This window comes from Elephantulus edwardii, unplaced genomic scaffold, assembly GCF_000299155.1.
Source record: "Elephantulus edwardii isolate Elephantulus edwardi_28Jun2011 unplaced genomic scaffold, EleEdw1.0 scaffold00046, whole genome shotgun sequence".
Taxonomy (NCBI): Eukaryota; Metazoa; Chordata; class Mammalia; order Macroscelidea; family Macroscelididae; genus Elephantulus; species Elephantulus edwardii.
Window position 1 is genome coordinate 16891401 of NW_006399796.1, and position 9185 is coordinate 16900585.

A 9185-nucleotide genomic window follows, 5' to 3' on the forward strand; every position below is an offset into this window, starting at 1 on the left:
AAGTAGTATGCAATAATGACCCACTGACTTCAGGATGCAGTGTTTCTGACTAGCAATGTCTGTATGGCCATTAGATTTCTCATGCAGCACTGTTCAGCGAGGACTGCAGTCTAGCCCAGTTTTCCAAGCTGTGGGAAGTTCTAAAACAGGTTGTCTAAAACACGTATCAGATATGTCCTTGACCCATGAGTCTGATGGTTTTCAGAGGCAATAAATCACACAGGAGGAGACTGCACATCTTTCTCTTGTAGAGTAGCTGGTAGATTTGAACCACATACCTTTGAGTTGGCCATGCATTTCCTTACCACTAAGCTACCAGAGTACCCGCAGGAAGTTTGAATTATGTTGTTTAAAACCACTTATCAAATGAGTCCTTAAGCCATGTTTCTAAGACTATTTCCTTGCAGCCTCAGAAATCGTTGTTAATAAAGCAAAGAATGTTGATTTTTCACTTTTGCTATGTGCCTTTGAGTTGGAACCACCTCAATCCTCAGTGGGTTTTTGGAAATTGTAAATAGCATAGGAGGAGATTGTCCATCTTTCTCCCATAAAAGATCTGGTGGATTCAAACCATATAGCTTATAATCAGGAAATGTACACATCAGATTATATATTTTATCCATATTATTTCAATCTGTATGTTGAGCAAATAATTCCATAGACTATCTGACGGGAATACTAGTGGTCTAGTGGTAAGAAGCTGTGCTGCAATCCCAAAGAAATGTGGTTTGGATCCACAGCGGCTCCGAGGGTGAAAGATGAGCAATCTTCTCCAATGCAGTTAAACTGCCTCTGAAAACCTGCTGGAGGGTCAGCTATGGGTTGGTTCTGACTTGACGGTACTAAACAACAACACACTATAGGAAGAAGAAAATGGCTTCAAGACTGGATAAAGACTTGTCAACAACCTGTATTATGCAGATAACACGATCCTGCTCACAGAAAGGGAAAAGGACTTTAAATTCTTGCTTCAGAAAATCAAAGACTATAGCCTTCAATATGAATTATATATCAACACAAGAAAACAAAAATTCTCACCATTAGACTCATAGGCAATTTTATTATAGATGGAAACAGATAAACTATCTCATTTTACATGAGTTCACAATAAATACCCAAATAACAGAGTCAAGAAATGAAAATAAATTTATATACAAATTTAAGAGCCAAAATAATTCTCAATGGTGGAAAACGAAAAGCATTCTTGTGGACAGGGACAAGACAAGGATGTCTCCTATCACCACTTCTAAATAATATTGTATTAGAAGTACTTGCTAGGGCAATGAAAATGGCAAGAAAAGGAAATAAGAGGCATCCAGCCTGGCAAAAATATGGTGAAACTGTCTCTATATACCAATGATATGATAGTGTACACAGAAAACCACAAGGACTCAACAAAAATATCTGTCAGAGCTAGTGGGTCAATTTAATAGAGTGGCAGGATACAAGATCAATATACACAAATCAGTACGATTCCTCTACAGTAACAAAGAAAACACAGAGAAGGAATTTAAGAAAGCAATACCATTTACAATATCCAACCACAAATTGAGATACTTAGGATTAAACCTATCTAGAGACACAAAAGACCTATACAAAGAAAACTACAAGACACTTCTGTAAGAAACAATAAAACCGCCTAGTATCATGGAGGCTGCCGTGGAGAAGAAAAAAAAAAGGTTCTACAGTGCCAAAAATCCTTAAGAAAAAGCGAAGGAATTTCGCAGAGTAAAGGTCAAGCGCCTGAGAAAGAAGTTTGCCAAAAAAATGCTTCAAAAGGCAAGAAGGAAGCTTATCTTTGAAAAAGTTAAGCACTATCACAAAGAATACAGGCAGATGTACAGAACTGAGATTCGGACAGCTAGCATGGCAATGAAAGCTGGCAACTTTTATGTACCCGCAGAACACAAACTGGCATTTGTCATCAGGATCAGAGGTATCAACGGTGTGAGCCCAAAGGTTCGTAAGGTGTTACAGCTCCTTCGCCTTCGTCAGATCTTCAATGGCACCTTTGTTAAACTCAACAAAGCTTCAATTAATATGCTGGGGATTGTGGAACCATATATTGCATGGGGGTACCCAAACCTGAAGTCTGTCAATGGACTGATCTCTAAGCGTGGTTATGGCAAAATTGATAAGAAACGAGTTGCTCCTGACAGACAATACTTTGATCACACGATCTCTTGGTAAATACGGTATCACCTGCATGCAGGATCAGATTCATGAGACCTATACTGTTGGCAAATGCTTCAAAGAAGCAAACAGCTTCTTCTGGCCATTCAAATTCTCTTCTCCATGAGGTGAAATGAAGAAAAAGACCACTCATTTTGTAGAAAGTGGAGATACTGGCAACAGGGAAGACCAGATCAACAAACTTACCAGAAGAATGAACTAAAAAAAAACACAAAATGAACTAATGTGTCAACCATGATTATTTTTTGTAATCTGGTCAGTTAATAAAACAGTGACTGCTTTCAAATTGGGGGGAAGGGGAAAGAAACAGTAAAAGACCTAAATAAATGGCAAAATGTTCCCTATTTATGGATAGGAAGACTTAATATAGTGAAAATGGTAATCCTACCAAAAGCAATCTAAATGTTCAAAATGATCCCATTATAGATACCAAATTCATTTGCCAAGGATATTGAAAGGACAATTGTCAAGTTTATTTGAAGTGGAAAGAGACCCCCCAAAAACAAAGCATTTCTGAAAAACAAGAATGAAGTGGAAGTATAGCTCACCCTAATCTCAAAACCTGCAATACAACAGTAGTAGCCAAAAGAACAAGGTACAAGAACAGGCACACAGACCGATGGAACAGAATGGAGAACCCAGAAGTGGATCTCTCTATCTATGGTCAACTGATATTCAACAAATAAACAAAATCTATCAAATGGGGAAACAACAACCTCTTCAGCAAATGTTTCTGGCAAAACTGGACTGCTACCTGCAGAGAGCTGAAAAAGGATACACACCTTTTGCCATACTAAAAAATCAACCAAGGTGGATCAGAGACCCAGATGTATAGTCCAAAACCATAAACTTAGTAAGAGACAAATTTATCATAAGCTTAGAAGATTTTGCTATAAAAGGGCTGTCAAAGACAGCCAGAAATATACAAGCATAAGAGAATAAAATTGATGACTGGGACCTTCTAAAGATGAAATACCTGTATGCATCAAAAATGTTTTTCAATGCAGTGAAAAGAAAACCTACTGACTTGGAAAAAAAAAATTGGTAATACCATCCTAGACAGGGGTCTCATAAAAAAAGTTTACAAAATCCTACATGGCTTCCCCAAGAAAAAGATTGCAAACTCAATTATCAAATGGGCAAGAGACATGTAAAGACTTTTCACAGAAGAACACATTCAGATGGCAAACAGACACATGAAGAAATGCTCTAAATCACTAGCAATAAGAGAGATGCAAATCAAAACCAAAATGAGATACCATTTCACCCCAGTGACAGTGGCAACATTAAATAGATCAGCAAGCAATGAATGTTGGAGGGTATGTGATGATAGGAACTTTCATTAACTATTCATGGGACTATAAAATGGTGCAACCACTCTGAAAGATAGTTTGACAGTTCCTCAAAAAGCTGAATGTAGATGATCCAGCTATTCCACTCCAAGGAAATTAGAACTGAGACAAAAATGGAGATTTGCATACTGATGTTCATAGCAGTTTTAGTCACGATAGCAAGAACATGGAAACAGTCATATGTCCAACCACAATCAAAAGTATTGAGAAATTGTGGTACAATTACAGGATGGAATACTATGTAGCACTCAGAAGCAATGATTTTGAAAATTACTGTGTAATTTGGGAGAGACTGGAGAACATTAAGCTGAATGAACTAACGCAGTCTCATAAGGATAAATATTGCATAGGACCTTTATTGTAAAAACAGAAGGGTAACTAGTAAAATGTGTATGGGGATCAAAAAGGGGAAGAGGTGGAAGTGGGCGTGGGGGGGGGAAATGAAAGAGTTGTACAATTTGGTGGGTGGAGGAGGTAGGTAAGTGAAATGGGACCATCTGGCAGGGATCAGGAAATACAGGGTAATGGTGGGCATGGTTTAATGATGAATGATTTTATAGCACATAATGAATGAGAATGACTATATGAAACACAATGTGAATGAAGGATAGTGTGAAACACAATGTGTTATAAACTTCGTATGCAAATCAATGTAAAATTTTAAAAAATTAAATAAACAAAAATTTTTCCAAAGGAAATTAAAATATGTGCTACAAGGGGAAAATTTGCTGTTAAGTACCTCTGCAAAGTGCTAAAGAGAAAGGATGTCAATTTAAAGACTAAGGTGTGCCTGAGCCAAGCCATGGCTTTTTTCAGTTGCTTCCTATGCAACTGAAAGTTGGACAATGAATAAGGATGAAAGAACAATAGATGCTTTTGAATTGTGATGTTGGAGAAGATTACTGACTATCTCATGAGCTGCCAAAAGAACAAACAAATCTGTCTTGGAGGAAGTACAACTAAGATGAGTTTTGGAGGCAAGAATGGCGAAACTTGGTCTCATATACTTTGGGCATGTTGTCAGGAGGGGCCAGCGCCTGGGAAAAAGACATGCTGGGAAAGGGAGAAGGTCAGAGAAAAGAGAAAGACCCTCAATAGGATGAACTGACACAGTGACTATAACAAGAGACTCAGGCATATCAGCAATCTCGAGAATGTTACAGGATAAGATATGCTCTAAGTTCATAAGGTCCCTGTGAGTCATAGTCAACTTGATTGCACCTAACAACAGCAAAAATAACATCAGCACTGTCCAGCTGTGATCCAAGATCAGCCTGGTTTTCCAAGTTGTTGGAAATCCAAGTTATATTATCTAAAACATTCATCACTTATGTCCTTAAGTCGTGTGTCAAAAGTTAACTTTCTTGCAGACTTGTTGATAAAGCAGAGAATGTTGTTATGTGGTGCTGAGTAGGCCCAATTAATAGCTTCTGACTCTCCAGTGGATTTTCAGAGACTTTAAATCACAAGGGAGGAGAATGCTTATCTTTGAACAACTGCTTGATTCAAACAGCTTACCTTTGGTTTGGCAGTACAGTACAACTCCTTACTGACTAGACCACCCGACTTTCCTAAAACAAAGAATAGCACAACAAAATCCAAGATAGGAAAGAATTAGAAAATATTAATGTATTATAATAGATAATATTGATAGCTATCTCTTAGTTCTATGGTGAGTTTTCAGTGTGATCATGTATGCTTCAAACTTAGCACAGAATTTCTTATATAGTGAGCTTTTTTTTAGTCGTTATGTTTGCCAAAGCGTAAGATAGCAGTTGGAAATATCACAGAGACTTCCACTAAGCTAAAAATATGTACTATTGTTTATAAATATGTATTCATGAGTAATGTCTGCTGTCTTTTAATATCATACCATCAGGAAGCATCTGCGCTGGTAGCAATCCCTAAAAGTATGGCCTTAGCCAGGGAATCCAGAGCTTATGGAGACAGCAGTCAAGAAATCAAAGGCCATATTGCATTGCATAAATCTGCTACCAATGTGCTCCTTCAAGTACTAAAAAGGAAGGATTTCACTTTAAAGATTAACGTACATATGACCCAAGTTGCCATTTTTCAATCACCTCATAAGGCTTAGTGGTAAGGGGTTGCACTGCCTACCTAAAAGCATACAGTTCAAATCCATCCTTTGCTCTGCAAGAGAAAGATGGGAAATCTCTTCCCATGTAATTAACTGCCTCTGAAAACTCAGTGAAGGGTCATGTATGGTTTGGTTCCAACTTCACTGTTCACAACAGCATACGTAGGTAAAAAATTGGACAATATATAAGAAAGCCCAAAGGAGAATACATGCCTTGTGAATATTGAATATATCATCAATAAGCAAGTCTGTCTTAGAAGAAGTAGAGCCAGTGTTCTCCTTAGAAGCAAGGATTATGAGACTTCAACTTAAATACTCTGCGTATATTATCAGAAAAGACCAGCACCTGGAGAAGACCATGCAGGCTGATAATGTAGAGGGTTAGCCAAAGAGGCAATGAAGCAGAATTCTGTACAACTGCTGACCTTTCAGGAAGCAGCCCAATACTGAGTCAATTACACCACCAAGACTCCTTTCAGGAAAGATAGTGCAGGGCAAAAGTAGAGCAGAGTTTAGTCTCAGATTTAGTTTAGCTTCACCAGTAGGGAGTCTCTTAAACCTAAATCAGAACAGTCCCTTGAGAAAAGAGAGTAGATATTTTATACACATTCAAAAAAAAAAAAAAAGTGACCCGACAGTGTGGAAATTATTGTATCACTAATATCACACACTAGCAAAATCCTGCTGAAGATTATCCAAAAAAGACTCGAACAGTACATTGACAGAGAACTACCAGAAATATAAGCTGGGTTTAGAAGAGGTCGTGGCACAACGGACATTATTGCCAATATCAGATAAATCTTGGCAGAAAGCAGAGAGTCCCGCAAGAATGTCTATCTGTGTTTCATTGACTATGCAAAAGCATATGATTGTGCAGATCACAATAAATTGAGGCTAACTTTGAGGAAAATGGGAATCCCAGAACACTTAATCGTGCTTATACAAAACCTAAATTTGGACCAAAAAACAATCCTCAGAACAGAGCAAGGAAACATTGCTTGGTTCAAAATCAGGAAAGTAATGTGTCAGGGATGCATACTGTCCTTGTACCTTTTCAATCTGTATGCAGAACAGATAATTCTGGAAGCAGGGCTTTGTGAGGAGGAGTGTGGCATCAGGATTGGAGGAAGACTCATTAACCCACACCTTGCTTGCTGAAACTGAAGAAGACCTGAAGCACTTGCAGCAGAAGGTCAAGGACTGCAGTCTTCAATATGGATTAAAGCTCAGCATCAAGAAGACAAAGATTCTCATAACTGGGCCAATTGGCAGGGCCTTGGTAGATGGAGAAGAGATTGAGGTTGTTAGCAATTATAGCTTGCTCAGATCCACAATCAACACTCTTACCATTAGCAGTCAGGAAATCAAAAGATTAATTGCATTATGAAAATCTGCTGTCATGGACTTCTCCAGAGTGCTGAAGAGCAACAATGTCAATCTAGACACAAAGGTGCACCTAATCCAGGCCATGGTCTTCTCAATTACGTGTTATGCTTCAGAGAGTTGGACATTGACTAAGGATGACAGAAGAATAGATGCCTTTGAGTTGTGGTGCTTGAACATACTATGGACTGCCAAGAAAACAAATAGGTCTGTCTTGGAAAGGTGAAACCAAGGTTTTCCTTGGAGGCTAGAATTTTGAAGCTGTGCCTCAACTACTTAGGACATGTGGTCAGGAGAGACCAGTCCTTGGAGAAGGACATCATGCTTGGAAGAGTGGATGGGCAGCACAGAAGAGGGAGACCCTGGATGACATAGATTGATACATCAGCTTAGGTGATGTGGGTTGGTGTGTCAGAATCAGTGTGATTGGTTCAGGACAGGGAATGCTTCAGAGCTGCTGTACATAGGGTTTCTATACACCACAGGTGATTAAGTGGCACATAAAATCGATAGCATATGATTACAGGCTTGAAAGAAGACGTGGAATTCACTTCCTAAATAACACTACGAACTTTGATAAAGGTCAATAGTTGTAGAGGGGCTTCAGGCCTTTTGTTGATAGGGTTGCTAAGAGTCATGCTCAACTTGAAGGCAATACAACAACAACATGTGATACGTGTCAAGCTGCTAATCAAAATGTGAGCAATTTTGAACTCAAACTAGTTGCTCCTTGGGAGAAAGATGAGACAGTCTGCTCCCATATAGATCGGGAACTTCAGAAACCCTAATAGACACCTCTACTCTGTCTTCAGGGTCTCTACAAGACAGAATCCATTCGCTAGTAATGGGGTTTGACTTTTAATATAATGTAAAAATGTAATCTGTAAAATCAAGCCAATTTTTCTTTTGCTCTTCTTGAAGAGCAAAAACTCTTTTCAATTCCAAGGACCTCAGTCTTTAAAGAAAGTCATACGTGGCATAGAAGGAAAGTATCATACTCAGAACAAATTTCACGACTTGAAAATTAGCGCCCTAGTTTTTATTTGAACGGTTGAGTGTATAACTTTTCGAAATCATTTTCTTCATTTAGATAAGAAGGATACATGATATACATGATATTTTTCAAGAAGCTCAAATAGCACATATGAAAGATTAGAAATTTAAATGAAACAAAGTTTTGAGGGGATTTAATTTGCTTACCTTCCTTGCAAATTGTGGACTAAAAAGATAAACAACTGAGAGTCTTTGTTGTATAAAGATCTCAGCACTTTCTGAGGTAAATGTGAAGTGGATTTTGAAGCAGGTGTTTAAAAGTCTGAGGTTTTGTGCTTGTATTTCCCAGGAGTAAGATAAAGTCCATCTTTATATTTCACCTTGAAGTAGGAAACACCAAAAGCAAGCCTCAGTGAGGGACTCTGAACAAAGAGAGCTTTGAGACATAGTCCAGAACATTTTCAGCCTTAACTGTAAATCCTTCCATAAGGGAACAATAACATTAAAAACTGCTGAATACACTTGAAGGCCTAAACTAAGAGTTAACTTTTCAAGTTGAGTAATAGCATGTTGTCATTATTATTAGGTGCTGTTGGGTCAAGTTTGACTGATAACGACCCTATAAAACAACAGCTCTGAATCCTGTCCTAGCCTGTACCATCCTCACACTTCCTGGCACACTATAGCCCTTTTCAGCAGTCACTGTTATCAATCCACCTGCTTGAAGATCTTTCCCTCCTTCTCTACTCTTTGCTTTTTCAAGCATGATATCCCTTTCCAAGGAATAAGCTTTTATCTTCTTTGCCTCCAATGAGCACTAACATTTGATGGTTTTGCCTCCAAGGAGTAAGAGCACACAAAAGGTTTATTCTAAGGGGGGAAAGGTCATTAAAATAACAGAAAGCATACAATTTTGAAAAGGTAAAGTTGAAAGACTTGCTACGAACCACGTTTCTAAATGGTATATAGCTGTAAGGGCAGGTAGAAAAATAAAGCCTAATAAAGCTGAGGAAGCCATCTTCTCCTATAGAAAAAAATAGAAGGTCAACCAAGAGTATTCCCAAAGGTACCCCAAAATAAACTAAAGAAGAGAATAGTGGGAATGAGGAGAAAGCAGGATGAAGTCAGTCAAGGAGTTGATTAAATGAAGACAAACCATTTACATC

General features: G+C 38.2%; 1 pseudogene; it reads left to right on the plus strand.

Moving 5' to 3' along the window:
- Positions 1-1647: 1647 nt before the first annotated feature.
- LOC102855184 lies at positions 1648-2395 on the plus strand (annotated as a pseudogene).
- The last annotated feature ends 6790 nt before the right edge of the window (positions 2396-9185 follow it).